At 37.7% G+C, this 14,412-nt stretch overlaps 1 pseudogene; it reads left to right on the forward strand.

Annotated features, from left to right (window-relative positions):
• The first annotated feature begins 8,139 nt into the window (after positions 1-8,139).
• The window catches only part of LOC149838621 (putative ribose-5-phosphate isomerase 3, chloroplastic), a 35,444-nt pseudogene continuing 29,171 nt past the window's right edge, over positions 8,140-14,412 (forward strand).

Consider the following 14,412-nt stretch of genomic DNA (forward strand, 5'->3'; position numbering starts at 1 on the left):
GAAGGGAATTAAAGATTAGTTCCCTATATTGCACTAAGATATACTTGAAAAATAGTGCAAATTGTCATATTAGACTGAACCATGGTACACAATACCAGCAAGTGGGTTATATTGTTGACTAAATTTTAAGGGTTAGTTTTGGCTTTTTGGTGATCTGGCCTTTTCAAACCAAAAGTATACCACGACGCGTCTTTCTACTCCGCTGTCATAAAACTCTCTATCTGAGAGAGAGAGAGAGAGAGAGAGAGAGAGACGTACACACGCATTTCACAACTAGTTTCGTCCTTTGAAATATACGCAAAGGTTAAAATTTATTGATGAAAAGAACGTTTTATGGCAAATGAATTGCGATAAAACGCATCAAGTGTGTGACGGATTCTACTCGTGCCAAATGTTCCGTGTACACACACATACATACACGCAGGGCAAACGAGTCATGATATGCACATCAATCAAGTCTAATAAACTTCAAAATGCAATCACACGAGATTGCTTTCGTTTACACTAGTATGGTATGCACATCGACTCTCTCTCTCTCTCTTATATATATATATATATATATATATATATATATTATGTGTGTGTGCGCGCGTCCACTACAATCATTTGCATGTACAATCTAGTTGAGATCTGATGATGCACGTTTTTTTACTCAATCTGATGAAATTATAATATATATTTCATACCGATATTTATTAAAAAACTCCACAAATTCTTTTGAAACTGTCTCAATACACATTTCAAGTGAAGACATGCCTGAAACATTTACAACCATAGCCGGACCTGTCAAGAGGCCAATGAGACTTGGTCCTCAGGGCCCCTGAGCCAAAAAAAATTTAGGGGCCCCAAAAAAATTGGAGGCACTGCCCTCGAACTCCTACTATTAGTAGGGGGCTCAAAAAATTCTGAGGCACTACCCCCAAACTCCTACTATTAATAGGAGACCTATTTTTAGGGCCCCTATTTTTAATAGGGGCTCAAAAATTTTTGAGGCCCTACCCTAGAACTCCTGCTATTAATAGGAGGTCCATTTTTTGCCCTCCGCCTCAGGCCCCATAAAACATAGGTACGGCCCTGTTTACAACCCTCGGGTACCAGCACTAACACCTTGTACCCGCACTTGTTTCTGGCAACTATATATAGAGAGATGCTATGGTGCTCCTAGAGTATCTACTTCCAGATACTAGAAATCATGGTTGTAGGTTGTTTCTTCTCAATTAATCCTTATGGGTGTACTCAACATAGTTTATTTGATAGGAATCATGCATTGGATAATGTTTTTTGGACATAAAAGTATGACTTTTTAAGTTTTGAATTTTTGATAAAAAAACATACATATACACTATAATCACATGATCCAAAACTTATTTTCTACTAAATAATGCTTATAGATCATAATCTATAGGGTCTGATCAACTAAAACAGACTATCTAAAGCTTCTATTAGGCGGGTCGTAGGTACTCCTAAAGCATCATATCATTACTTATATATATATTGCATCTAACAAGTTTTGAAACATTTTAGTTACTATTATATTTTAATTGTCACCATTAAATACATCTTTTTAAGCTTGTAAAAAATTATATATTAAAAGATTTCTTATATTAGTGTTATTTTCACTTCACATATAATTAAATAATCATCGGTGGTGTGGTGTGGTGCTATAAATACCAGTGCACTATATGATGAAAAACCATAGGTATGGTGCAATTTGTCAATGGTTGATTGGACTTTTTGTTTATAATGATCCCCTTTATATGGGGGCATGCTTTGCTTTAGGTTATTTCTATATGGTAAGAAAATTTTTATTAGCACTAATTGGTGCAACATATGGCTGTTGGTTTTTTCTTATTCTTGTAAAACTTATTTAACCAATTAAATTTGCCTAACCTGAAGCATCTATAGCAAATAATAATCTGTCACGATCATGTCTGATTGAGAAAACCTTCCTTAAATCAATAGGAAATCTAAAAAAGTTGGTAAATAATATAATATCATACCACATTAATTTGATGACTAATACCTAGAATTGTCATTATCCCGGGCTGATCTTTCAGAATGGGGCATTTGCAGTGCGGAGTTCTACTGAGTGAAAAATGCATCGAGTATAGAAACACGTGATATGCGTTCACTTGATCGGTGACGTACGGTGATAACACGACATATGATAGACATCAATATCATCGTTAGTGCATTGTTGTGTGGCAATACAAATGTGGAGCGTTGTTCGGTTAAGCAGTGCCAGCGAATCAGAGGATATTGCCTTTGAAGATTTGGTTAAGGACCTCTTGGCTTGTAAGAGTTTTCTATACGTAGCGGTTGGATGCATGGCGGTGCATGTGAGTTAGGGCTAATTTCTCCAGGAATCACCTTAGGTAATTCTAACCGAGCATGTTGACTCGGGGCTAGGCGAGTGAATGCTTTGGCACCGACGAATGAGTCTGTGTGGTGCTCTTTGCTATGGTGTTCAATCATCAACTGGTATTCAGACTGGGGGCTGCAAGGTCTTGTTCCTTCAGTGGTGAGATTTTGCTATGTTGTGTGTATGGAGTTGCAATACGCTTCATGGCACGCAAGGCTAAGGCAAAGTTTGTGTCTCTTTCGGAAGTGATAGCTGGTATGAGACGCCTATGCACTAAGAGGCATGAACTACATGAAATGCACATTCAGAAATGCGCTTGATCAGCTTCCACTAGGCATCTGCGCACGGAGTGGTGCGCAGGGTCAATGAAAATGATTCAGCACATGAAAACATGTTGGTACGCGGCCTTTGGCCGTTAGACTGACCAGCTTGACGTGTTGCGAGTTTGTGAAACATTCTATGCCCGTGACAGAGTGATAGAAAGGCTTGCAGCGGTAAGGAAGGACTGTCACACCACACTGGCTTATTGAGAAAAGTAAGTCCGTGACAAATTGACATCAGAGCAGAAAGATTCACGGAGACCTTGTTCTTCATTGTGTGCGACACTGTAGAGGACAATAATGGTTTATCTTGGTTACGTAATTTTGCGCAGCTGAAGTGTGGCTGGCCGATCACAGAAGCAAGATGTTGGCAGGATGGTATGAGACATCTTGTCGATGATAAGCAGAAGTGTAAGGTTGTTGTTCAGTTGGCTAAGAGAACTGTGATCATCGCAAAATTTTTCCTCTCGTAATATTCTCTCTCTTCCTTCTCTTTTTCCTTTCCTACCTCTATTCTCCTCCTTTCTAAAGGGAGAAAATAAAAGACGGAAAAGAGAAAAGAGAAGAGAAAAGAAAAGAAGAGAGAAGAGGAACTCTTTTGCGGGTCTCACTTGACCTTAATTTTGAAAATATTCGAAATAACTCGCCTCCGTTTTTGAAATATTTGCGGGAAAACTGGGAGACGGGATCTGCTCGTCGGTACGAGGTTCGACCGTTCCTGGCGCCTTTACCAGGGGTAATCGAACCAAGGGTCGAATTGATGCCTTTTTGCTTTGCTAAGAAATTATCTAAGAAAATTATTCTAAGTCTAGATGCACAAAGAATCATGCATGTGCAGTGCAAAAATGTATGCTCTTTTTGAAAATGTTTTGAAGAATTCCCAAGTGTTTCTGAGATGAATCTGATAAAGTGAAGAAATGATTTCTAACTTAGAACTTAAAATTTGAAGTTCTAAGTTTTTTAAATAATCAAGAGCTTGGGAAAATAAATCTGGATTTTTGGAAAATGATTTTGAAGTTTTTGAGATAAAAGAAGAAGAAATGAATTTTCAAAGTCATAAATGGACTTTGAATCAAAATGAAAATAGAATTGAATCAGAAGGAAAGATAGAATTGGGAAAAAATTGAGAAATGGAGTTAATTTAGAAGTTGGAATTTCAAGATGAAATCCGAATCCAAGATCTGGATTCTGAATAGAATTCAAAGTTGAATTTTGAATTTAGGATCTGAAATGGGAACTTGATTTGAAATCTGGAATGAAGTGAAATTGGTTTTAAGAGTTGGAATTAATGTGGAATTTGGATCTGAAATTTTGAATGAAATTGGATTCAAGGTTTGGAATCCAAGATGGTTTTTGGATCTGAAATCTGAGATCCAAGATAGAGTTGGACTCTGGACCCTAAGATGGAATTGGAACTGAAGTCTGGGATCCAAATGTAGATTTGGGTTCTGGATCCTAAATGGAATTTGGATCTGTAATCGAAGATCCAAAGTGGAATGAGGATCTGGATCCTAAATAGAATTTGGATCTGTAATTGGAGATCCAAAGTAGAATGAGGATCTGGATCCTAAATGGAATTTTGATCTGTAATCTGAGATCCAAAAGGGGAATGAGGATCTGAATCCTAAATGGATTTGGATTTGAAGTCTGAGATCCAAAGTAAGATTGATTTTGAATCCTAAATAGAATTTGGATCTGTAATCTGAGATCCAAGATGAATTGGGTTCTGGATCTTAAGATGGAGTTGGATCTAAGATCTGGAATTCATGATGCAATTTGGATCTGAAGTCTAAGATCCAAAAGTAGAATTGTATTTTAGAAAATTGGATCCAAGTTGATCTAACTTTGGATTTGGGTTTTGAAAGTCCAAATGGGACTTTTGAAGATGGATCTGGGTTTTGAAAACCCAGATTGAATTTAAAATTTAAGAAGAGTCAAGATTCAAAATCAATCTCAAACTTGTGATTTTTGAATTTGAAGATAAGAAGATAAAAATTTATTTTTGAATTTGAAGATGAATCAGAAACTTCAAAGTTAAATTGAACTTTGAAATTGAATTTTGAATTGAGTTGGAATTTTGAAGTTTGAATATGAAATGATTCTGAAATTCCAAAGTCAAATTGGACTTTGAAATTGAGATAAACTTGGAATTTGAAATAGAAATTTGAAGAAAGAGGTTCAAAATCACTTGGGTTTTTGAAAAAGAATTTTGAAAAATGATGCAATTCTACCCTAAATGATGAGATGAATTTAAAGATTTTTGAATTTGGAATTTTGGAAAAAGCTATCCCATTCTTTAAATGAATTAAAATGAAGTTGAAGACATAATACATTCCTGACTATGGTCATTGAATGTATTATGTAATAACTACATTTAAATTCAAGTGAAGAATAAAATGCATTTTTGGTGCTTTTACAGAATTTAAAATGAAATTAACTCTCAATATACCCTGACTATGGCCATTGGTATATATTTTGAGTTAATTTTAAGTTAAAATCTGATAAAAGAACAAAATATTTAAGGAAAATCTGATGAATTTTGAAAATGGATCCAGTGTGGATTCAGTGTTATTTTGTAAAAGATAAAAATGCTAAGTTTTGTCCACACCCTGACTATGGCCATTGATGTGAATCATCAACTTAGTATCAATTACCTCCTACGAAATGGTGCACGTGCCATTCGTGTTGCCATTTATGAGAATTTGAGAAATAAAGGCAAAAATGCATGAAAAACAAGCAATTCATGTTTTTACGATGCTCATTCATTCTACCTAAAGCAGGAAATGTAAATTTTCATTCAAATCTAGCTATTACAACATATGAATTTAATTTTACAACTTCAAATGATGACTTTATCCACATATTTCCTGCAAAACAGGGTTAGTACTTGACAAAGATGATGAAAAAGTACAAGTGTTAATCATGTTTATGGAAGACATTTAGAAATGAGGAGGTTACAATGCACATGAACCTACTATCTAGAAATAATATAAGGTTGCATTACCAATCAAGACCCAAAACATATAATTATGACATCCCCTGCATGTGTTATGACATATCGAACTTTGGAAAATGAGATAGCTGGAAATGGGCTATAATGACATTTAAGGTGAATGGTAACCATCTAGGCTGGAAGTCTAAAGGTTATGAGGTAATGCAGAGGGTAATGGTGCAGTGAGTGCTAAGAATGGAAATTATGCTGGGATGCTGCTGTGAGTAAAACATGGTGGTATAGGTAAGTTAAAAACAAGAAGTGATAAAGGGTGATAAGTATGTGAATGCTGCAAATGCTATGGAACAGAGTACAGTACAACTGAAAATGGGATGACATGATGAGTGGCTGTAGGTAAGGGACTGACTGCAGGGACATAGTCACAGGGTGGCTGTAGACAGGATGGTGGAATGTTACAGCAGTCTCAAACTGCTATGGATGTCTGTGAAGAGTATAGTGGCTATAGTGGAATTGGGCCTGCTGTATTTCAACAGGGCATACCTCTGCTACCGTAAACAGCATCACAATAGTGAGATAATAGAGTGATGCAGAAAGTTATAGTAAGTGGTTACAGTCAGCATGCTGTAGGTATTAAGGAAAACACCAATCATGTGGGGAAGATGACATACAATGGGTGCTGTGAATATGGTGTCATCAAACCATAAGAGGGCTGTATTGCTGCCTTAAGGTATCATAATGATAAAAAAAAAATGTAGCTCATCATCCTGAACCAATTACTTAAAGGTGATAAATTACCATCTTGACTGCCTATTTACAGGGAATCAAAGCTACTACAAGAAGGGGTTTTGACCAATGAGGATCCAAGGTGCCCCTTTTGACAGTGTGAAACCTCAGTTATATTCATATGTATGTAAAGGGATCATGCTTGCTAAATACTTTCAACAAAACGATTGAAGCAAAAAAAAAAATTACATCTTTACATAACAAATGTAAATGAAGCAGAATTAAGTGCAAGCCAACTTCTATATTTCATGTTTTCAGTCAATTTTTCTAAAATGATTAACTGATAAAAGAATATAAAGGATGCTACTGCAGGAAATGTAACCAGGATCCAGGTTCTCTTTTTTTCTTTTTTTTTCTTTTATCTTCTCCTTCTAGAATACATGTGAACAATTGCTAAGGAGACTTCTGCACAAACTAACGGGGCAGAAAAACTGCCGCTAACCCATCCTAATCATGTATTCCTCCTAATAGAAAACAACTGATGAAGAGATGGCATGAGTCAGTGAGATAATCCACAGGTGAATGCTACTATGATAAAAAATGCTGCTAAAATAGATGTTGGAGTGCTCACAGTGCAATGAGGTGAAAATGGCGATGAGTTACTGTATAACTTAATGAAAGCACATGATGGAAATGGGGTATGGCAGCAATGTGCATGGATGCAATGTGGCTGATGATGATGATGGTTGGATGATTCTTGATTCAGGCCTGAAAAGGCCCCCCCCAAAAAAAGCTTCACACTCAATATGGGTACCTCTTAACTTTGAGAAGACGTACTCCTTTGACTCAGACAGATCGTTGCTTCAGTCATACCATAGAGTACTATATGCATTAGTTATAGTAATGAAGACGTCAGGAGAACGGCCTTTTTAACAAAAGTTGGACCAGTGTAGAGTCAGCCGCTACTGCTTATGAGCATAACTTTAATGGCTTGGTCTCACTCGAACTGGGAAGAAACCTCAGCCCTTGCAGTAGGACAGATGGGCTTCTTGAACTGCACAATAATCATTGTCATGTTGTCACACCCTTCACCGCTAGCTGTTGGTGCCAAACACCGATCAAGTACTCTTTCACAAACAGCCGAGAGAGTGGGATCCATGTTTATATGGATGAAATCCACCAGTTGTTGGCTTGACATGCAATCCCAAATGCCATCACATGCTAACACAACAAAATCGTCATCATCACAAATCTCAATAGTGTTTATATCAGGATTGGTTGTAAAAGAAGTTTTTATCGGCTGATAAAAAATTATTCTGCTTGAATTCCATATCACCAATTGCTCTTAACAAGTTCAAACTTCCATTGACGCGCCCCCATGTATGAAACCTCTTTGCTTATGCTGGAACATAATGATGAAACCTGTATAATGATCTGGGCCTTCATAAAATTGCCCACGACATCAGCCGTGAGATGATCTTCCGTGAATTTCACAGGGATTTTGAAGGAGAGGGGATCTCTGCTACAGACTTCCTTTCAGGCAGAATGATAATGGGGGAAGACTGGCTTGCTTCTCCTTTCCACAGAGTCTTCTTCACTCGGTCGAGAGTGAGAGGAGAAAAGAGACTTCTCTAAGGGAAATCGGTTGTAATGGGGGAATCCGATGGTGGAGTTCGATCCTCGTCTAATGATGGATGGTGGAGTGGAGAAGTGAAGAATGGATGTTGGGGTGAAGAAACGATTCTTCTGAAGGAAAGAGAGAGGGGGAAGGGTGGAAACGGATGGCCTTTAGGGTTTCCTTGAGTGCCCTTTTAAGGAGGATGAAGAAGGTTCGTGAAAAGGGTCGTTGGAGATCAAAGGTGGAGGATCGAGGGGGGAAATGGAGGGCGATTGAGGAAGGATTTCCGGTGGTTTTGCAAAAAGGGGAAAGAGGTGAGAGGGCGATTTTTTCGCCTTCTTCCTTTTCTTACGAAGGATTTTTAAAACCCTAAAAGACAAAATTGCAGAGGATCCCCTTTGCTTTTTCGAGATTTTACAAAGAGGGGGGCTCCCGAGGTTTTTAGCAAAATTATTTTAAAAGTTTAAACTTATTTGCTCCTTCTCAAAAATTTTCCAATTTGTTTTGGTTTTTGGTGTATTTTTCAAATTTTTTATATTTTTTAAAATAAAAATCCTATATTTTTAAGAGAAACCAAAAGGTCAAAACTAATTTTCGTGTTTTTATAAAAATATTTACAAAAAGGGATTTTTCTGAGAATTTTTAAAAGCTATTTTGAGGAAATTTCTTCAGAAATGGGTTTTGATCCGGATTTTGAAAAAATATGGATTTAAAGTATTGGATTCGGATCCGGAGTTGATTTTGAATATAGTTTTATGGAATTTAATTCAGAGAATCCGAAGAAATGACTTGATTTTCTCAGAAAACGGGGTTAGGGGCAAAAGAGTCATTTTTACAAAACTTTGAAAAATTTGCGGTGTTCACAGATGCCCTCTTTGTTACTAAGCCGGTTGGGAGCCGAGCTTAGTGGCAAAGACAACACTCCAAATTTTAAAAATGCCCCAGTCAGCAGATCTGAACTGGGTGTGGAAGAATTATTTTAAAAATATGGTTTTTCAGGCTTTGAAACCTTATCCTGAATAGTTTTGGGAGACGAAATCCTCGAAGATGATATGATTGAGTAGAAAATGAGGAAATCGTGATGGGACTTTTAGATGAAAATTCTGAAATGGTGGGAAATGAAAATTTTGATCAGGTCTCATGGGTGAGACAAGATACTCTTTTTGGAATGATTTAGGTTTAGCCCTTAACCTGGATGGGACGAAAATATATAAAAAATGAATTTGGAAATGAGGGAAGGAATACATGAGTACCTTGATGGGACATTTTGGAAAAGGCCTTGTGAAATGAAGCTCGAGTATGATCCTTTCTTGGAGGAATATATGAAGCATGGGTTCCTTGATGGGAAGAACCATGGTGGGACTGGAAGAAAACATCTCATCAAAAACGAGGAATCTCATTGGAATGTGACTCAGGTTTAACCCAAACCTGCAAGGAAGATACCTCACGAAGCGAGGTTCCGGGTTAACTCTTAATCTGGATAGGAAATCTACCATATGGGTTTCTCAAAAATGAAGAAAGCACGATGGGACCTTCGGAATTTGGATGAACAAATCCGAGAGGGGTTTTTGCGAAAGGAGAAAATATAGAGTCCTTAAAGCTTTGAAAAGGGGAAGAAATAAGGCGTCTCATTGCTGAGACTGAAATAGCTTTTAAAATTAATGATCTTTCGCAAATGATTCAGGTTTAACCCTTATCCTGAGTGGGGGAAATCTACCATACAGGTTTCTCAAAAATGGAGAAAACCATAATGGGACCTTTGGAATTTGGACGAACAAATCCGAAAGGGGTTTTTGCGAAAGGAGGAAATATAGGGTTCTCTAAAGCTTTGAAAAAGGGAAGAAATTGGGCGTCTCATTGCTGAGACTGAAATAACTTTTGAAATCAAAGAATCTTTCGCAAATGGTTCAGGTTTAACCCTTATCCTGAGTGGGGGAAATCTACCATACAGGTTTCTCAAAAAAATGGAGAAAGCACGATGGGACCTTCGGAATTTGGACGAATAAATCCGAGAGGGGTTTTCGCGAAAGGAGGAAATATAGAGTCCCTAAAGCTTTGAAAAGGAGAAGAAATTGGGCGTCTCATTGCTGAGACTGAAATAGCTTTTGAAATCAAAGAATCTTTCACAAATGGTTCAGGTTTAACCCTTATCCTGAGTGGGGGAAATCTACCATACATGTTTCTCAAAAAAATGGAGAAAGCACGATGGGACCTTCAGAATTTGGACGAACAAATCCGAGAGGGGTTTTCGCGAAAGGAGGAAATATAGAGTCCCTAAAGATTTTAAAAAGGGAGAAGAAATTGGGCGTCTCATTGCTGAGACTGAAATAGCTTTTGAAATCAAATGATCTTTCGCAAATGGTTCAGGTTTGACCCTTATCCTGAGTGGGTCACCCATACGAAATTCGTTAATGAGAAAACCGTGATGGGACAGGAAGAGATACTTCTTCTGAGGCAACTCTTTTTGAGAAATACAAACAACGCTAGGTTGCATCAAAATGAATATTGAATGTTTATTTAATTCTTGAAATAGCTAAAAAATGTTGCCAATAAGATAAAATCATAGCAGATTCAGATGCTTCTAAATGTGCATGTATGTGCAAAGATATTCCCTCTTTTACCTAGAGTATTTCCTCTAATGAGGTTAGCTCCTCGGTTTTAAGAGTCAAATTCAAAAATTTAGCACTGATGATTTTCTTCAAAGAAGCTATCCATTTCTTTGATATGAGAATAAAAGCAATATTCTTAATTTCATAAAAGTAGGAAGTGAAGAGATATTGATCAAAGACTTTTGTATGAGAAAAGATGACTTCTGGCAACTTTGGCAGTTTGATATCTGGGTGTTTTCCCACGATGATCTTTTTGCACTCTTTTTGAGTCATTGGGCTTTCTCGGGTTTTTCTCATCATTCTTCATTTGGATGTCCTGACTTTTTTCTCTTTTTTCAGGGAAGGGCACGTCACAAACTCCTTCATCTTGGAGATGCTCTGATCCTTCTTTTATCTCAGGGATTCTATTGATCTCACTGACTCAAAAGGTCTTTAGATGATAGCAGAAATCAAATATCTTTTAGGGTTTGTCGGTAGGTTCATCACACTCGCCTTCATCTCGACGGTGATCTGAACTTTCCCTGGAAGGATCCGTCACAAACTCCGTCATCTTGGAGATGTTTCAAATCTTCTTTGGCCCCGGGGGTCTACTCGCTTAATTCGCCTTCATCTTGACGACAATTGAGAGATCCCTTTTGCGGATATTTGATTGCAACTTTTTAAACGAAAATGAGAAGATATGGGCTTGAGTGGATTCTTTTTATAGCTCAAGATATTTTCACTGCCTGATTGCCAGAAAGACATTTTAAAACATGCGCCATAGCCAAGATCAATATCAATTCGCTTCTGGCTTTTCAACATCATTGAAGATTTCTTTCATTGATCATATCGAGGACATTTTCTTACATCCTTTTGGTTGATCAACAGGAAAAGATTTGAATTTTACCTCTTTTTCGCAAAAGGTTTCACCTTTTTGAAGGAAATATTAGAGGTAATATGAGGAAATTCTTTTTGTGTAGTCAGACTTTTAGAATCAACAAATGCTTTTAGCAAATTGGCAAAGTTTTCACGAATTTTTTGTAAAATAATCATTCAATATAGATTTTGATGAGAACTTGAGTTGCAATCTTCGATTTTGGAAATACATGACCAACAAAAGCTGGGACCTTTGAAATACATGACCAGCGAAGGCTAGAACCTTTGAAATACATGACCAGCGAAAGCTGGAACCTTTTCGAAATACATGACTAGCGAAAACTGGAACCTTTTGGAATACATGACAAATAGACGTTGAGATCTTTTGAAGTACCTGTCCAGCGAAAGCTGGAACCTTTGAAATACGTGACCAACGAAAAGCTGGAACCTTTTGAAATACGTGACCAGTAGAACTGGAACATTTAGAATACATGACCAACAATAATGCTGGAACATTTTGGAAATATATGACCAACGAGCGTTGGGTCTTTTGGGAAATACGCGAATGGTTATGAAAAACTGGGTTTTAATAAAAAGATTGAGAATGATCGAAATTGGGAGATTATAACCCGAGGGTTGAGAAAATGATGGATTTTTTGAAAACATTGTACCAAGAGGTTGGAGAATTGATAATCTTGAGAGATTTGGAGATATGAAGGTTTGAAAATGATAGAATGGAGAAATCACAAGCTGAAAGTCTGATTTATGGAAAATAGGTTGATTTGGGAGCTCGAAAATTGTGAGTTGGGACTTTTTGAAATACACGACCAAAAGCTGAGTCCTTTTTGGGAATGCATGACCAGCAAAGCTGGGACGTTTGAAATGCGTGACCAGCGAAAAGCTAGAACGTTTATAATGCGTGACCAGCGAAAAGCTGGAACGTTTGAAATACATGACCAACGAGTGTTGGATCTTTTTTGGAAATACCTGACCAGCGAAAGCTGGAACGTTTGAAATACATGACCAGCAAAATGCTGGAACGTTTGAAATACATGCCCAACGAGTGTTGGATCTTTTGAAATACCTGACCAGCAAAAACTGGGACGTTTGAAATACCTGACCAGCGAGAAGCTGGGACGTTTGAAATATATAACCAACGAGTGTTGGATCTGACCAGCAAAAAGCTGGAACGTTTGAAATACCTGACCAGCAAGAAGCTGGAACGTTTGAAATACATGCCCAACAAGTGTTGGATCTTTTGAAATACCTGATCAGCAGAAGCTGGGACGTTTGAAATACCTGACCAGCGAAAAGCTGGAACGTTTGAAATACATGACCAACGAGTGTTGGATCTTTTGGAAATACCTGACCAGCAAAAGCTGGAACGTTTGAAATACTTGACCAGCAAGAAGCTGAAACGTTTGAGATACATGCCCAACGAGTGTTGGATCTTTTGAAATACCTGACCAGCAAAAGCTGAGACGTTTGAAATACCTAACCAGCGAGAAGCTGGAACGTTTGAAATATATGACCAACAAGTTGTTGGATCTTTTCGGAAATACCTGACCAGTAAAAACTAGGACGTTTGAAATACCCGACCAGTAAAAACTGGGACGTTTGAAATACTTGACCAGTAAAAACTGGGACATTTGAAATACATCAGCTTTTGGGAGTTTTTAAATCAGAACTCGAATTTTGGTAGAAGAAAGGATTTTGATCAAAAGATTGAATGTAGAAAGTTATTTGAGCGAGGACCGGATCCTCCAAGTGAGCTCAATATGTGATTGAAAAATTTGAGAAATAACCAGTGCGAGGACTGAGTTGTGAAGATGAGCTAAGAAAGTAAAATTTGATGAGAAATTCTGAATTCAATGGACCATCACATCCTAACTGCATGTGGTCTGTTTTCAGGATTTATCCACGTATCCTGAATTGGGAAAGAAGGAAAGAAATACCTCGTTAGCAGGAGGCATCAGGTTTATCCCTTAACCTGAAGGGGTAAGAAGAAATGATGAATTTCCAATGCAAGGATTGGATTCAAAAGGAAGTCCTGGTCGGAACTCAGAACTTTGACTGAAAATAATAGAAGAAAAACCCGAGCTGGAACTCGGATTTCCAAAGAAATGAAGGATTTCCAATGCGAGGATTGGATTCAAAAGGAAGTCCTGGTCGGAACTCAGAACTTCGACTGAAAATAATAGAAGAGAAACCTGAGCTGGAACTCAGATTTTCAAAGGAATGAAGGATTTCCAATACGAGGATTGGATTCAAAAGGAAGTCCTGGTCGGAACTCAGAACTTCGACTGAAAATAATAGAAGAGAAACCCGAGCTGGAACTCGGATTTTCAAAGGAATGAAGGATTTCCAATGCGAGGATTGGATTTAAAAGGAAGTCCTGGTCGGAACTCAGAACTTCGACTGAAAATAATAGAAGAGAAACCCGAGCTGGAACTCGGGTTTTCAAAGGAATGAAGGATTTCCAATGCGAGGATTGGATTCAAAAGGAAGTCCTGGTCGAAACTCAGAACTTCGACTGAAAATAATAGAAGAGAAACCCGAGCTGGAACTCGGATTTTCAAAGGAATGAAGGATTTCCAATGCGAGGATTGGATTCAAAAGGAAGTCCTGGTCGGAACTCAGAACTTCGACTGAAAATAATAGAAGAGAAACCCGAGTTGAAACTCAGATTTTCAAAGGAATGAAGGATTTCCAATGCGAGGATTGGATTCAAAAGGAAGTCCTGGTCGGAACTCAGAACTTCGAACGAAAGAATAAAGGGAGAAGCCCGAGTGAGAACTCGGGTTTCTGACAGAAAGTTTTTAATTAAAAGATTAGATTTTGAAAAATTTTGCCAGTGCGAGGACCGGACCTGGGATTTGAGAATGACCATTTAGAGGACTAAATTTATTTGCAAGTGATCTGATTGCCCCCTTATCTCGACTGGGGAGAAAATAAAATTTTAAAAAGAATTG

Source organism: Nuphar pumila, chromosome 5 (genome assembly GCF_984573655.1).
Source record: "Nuphar pumila chromosome 5, dmNupPumi1.hap1.1, whole genome shotgun sequence".
NCBI classification, from domain to species: Eukaryota; Viridiplantae; Streptophyta; class Magnoliopsida; order Nymphaeales; family Nymphaeaceae; genus Nuphar; species Nuphar pumila.